A 2,453-nucleotide genomic window follows, 5' to 3' on the forward strand; every position below is an offset into this window, starting at 1 on the left:
GTCTGCCCTTTGCTTTCTTTTTTGTCCTTCCTCTCCAGTTGCGTTCGCTCGCGAACTCCCCGCAGGTAGCCGCCACCGGGCAGCGCTCTCCCGGTCCTCGGTCTTTTCTCTGTTAAAGGCACAGCAGCCGGGAAACTTGCGTCGCGGAGGCTCCACCAGGTTGAGCTGAGGAGTCAGCCGCCGCGCGCTGCCAAGTGCCAAAGGGGGCTCTCGGCGGCTGGAGTGTTTGGGTTCTCCTCGGTGACTTTCTCATTTGACAGTAGCAGATGGGGGTGGGGGTAGGAGGGGAGGTGGCCCCGGAGGAGGAAGAGGAGGGGGGAGACGGAGGAGGGTCCGGGCGCACCGAGGGAACGCAGAGCGCAGCAATGGATATAAATACAAATACAGCAGCACCAGCCGGTCTTCCTCACTCGGGGCAGGCAGGGCGCGCTGACGGGAACCCCCTAATGAGCTGGGGTTTTGCGGGGGGAGCTCTCCGCGCCCCAGCACCTGCCTCGTGGGTCTTCCTCTCCGGCTGCCGGTCGGGGAAGGAGGTTGGGTGAGGCTTGAGCGAGCCTAGGATCTCCGGGCCTCAAAGGAAATCCTCCTGGCTCGCCGAAGCGCCGCGTCTCGCTGTCCCTCGAGCCATGCCGGCTCCGCTCGCTCCAAGCCCCTCCTGGCTCTCCGGCCGACTCGGGCTCCCGGAGCGCACCGGGCGTGGAACGCGGCCCGGCTTCCGGGCAGGCGGCGGGCCCAGCACCGGCCGCGTCCCCTCCTCGGTCCTCTGGGCCTCCGCCCGGGACTTGCAACTAACTTCGCCCAAGTTTCCTGCGCCGGCGCCGCGGCGCCCCTCTCGACGCGCTCGCCTCGGGGCGTGCGCCCGCGTGTGCTCCGCGCCCGGGGCCCCTCTGTCCTGGCTTCCCCGGCGAGAGCCTAGAGGGCGGAGGTGCGGGGTGGGTGGGGGATTTAAGGAAGACGCGCCATCACCTCAGTTCGCAGGTCCGCGCTGGGGCTGCTCCCGATTCCCCCAGTCCCGCAGCACAGGGGGCCCCTCCGCGGCCCAGGCCGCCAGTCCGCCGCTCCCGAGGCGACAGGAGCCCTGTGCACGGGCTCAGGTGAGTGTCGCTACCTGCGTGTGCACGCGCCCGGAGCCGGCGCTGGGTGTGCATGTCCAGCCGCGGCTGAGTGTGTGTATATCTGGGGGCATGCGGAGGAGGTGGAGCCCAGGACTCCAGGAGGGAGGAGGGCCCCGCGGAGCCTCCTCCCGCTCCCACACCCCCAGGACCGCGAATTAAACAGGATCCCCTCCGCCCCCCTCATACTCCTCCTCCCACCCCTTTTCACGTGAGAGCAGGTTTAGGCGAGTGGAGAGTCCGGAGCGCGCCGCCGAGTTTGCGCACTGTTTGGCCTTGGCAACCCCCTGGTGTCATCCCGGCTACCCTGGCCGGCCGGAGCAGCCCTGGTCGCGGCTGTGGGATCCTCTGCCAGGAGGAAGGAGGCGCGCACGTGGAGCGGAGCCTCACGAGCTTCGGAGGAAGAGGGGACCCACCCTAGAAAATGTTGGAGACTTTTCCTAGCAAGAAAGTGCTCATTTTCCTTGGAGGTCCAGATGTTGCTTGCAGCAGATGCTTCCCGAATTTTCTTGCACTGGTGATGCATCCAGTCAGAGGTCGTGGAGTGAAAAATAACTGAGAGGGACTGAGCGTGCTCTTGGCAACCCTTTCGAAAAGGACGTAGCCCAGGCATCCTTGGCTGACTATTCAGATCTTTTAAAATTCTGGGGGTTTGTTTTGTTTCTATTCTAGTCGTCAGTCATGCATATGCTGATCTCTTTATCTTTAAGGTACAGTTAACTCACAGTATCTCACTTAAACGCACGGTTAGGGTGAGGTGTTCAAAATCACTAAGAAGTATAAAACGTCTCTCTGAAAGACAAAAGCGAAACATACTAATCACTCTATATTGGAATATTTTTATGCTGTTAAGCACAATTTTCTTTAGTAAGAGCAGTTTTTTTCTTTATATTTGACATAATGCAAAAATCAAGCAGCACGATTTTGTTTGCATATTTTCCGGACTTCTTGGTATGCTGCAGCTCACTTATAACATGATCAGTCTGGAGATTTCATTCACCAGTTGGCCTGCCCTTCAGGGAGAACTTGCTTGCCTTCTTTCTTTGGCAGTTCGGATTTGACCTAGCCATGTGGTGTGTACAAGTAGGACGTTCTATAATCAGTTAACTCTTTAAGTCTTGCCAGCAATTCATGTTCAATTCACACACAGACACATAGGCAGACACAAAGTACTGATTGAACTTAAATAAAAAGTTTTTAGGCCATCAGTTTTAGTTTAAAGTTAGGTTCGTTTTATTGCTCATTTTAATAAAAGAGTAGTGATTGTTGCTTTTTTTTTTTTTTTTTAGCTGCTGTGAGGACATATAGAAATGCAAATCAGCAGTGAAATGTATGGGAGTG

The sequence above is a fragment of the Balaenoptera ricei genome, chromosome 18 (assembly GCF_028023285.1).
Source record: "Balaenoptera ricei isolate mBalRic1 chromosome 18, mBalRic1.hap2, whole genome shotgun sequence".
NCBI lineage: Eukaryota > Metazoa > Chordata > Mammalia > Artiodactyla > Balaenopteridae > Balaenoptera > Balaenoptera ricei.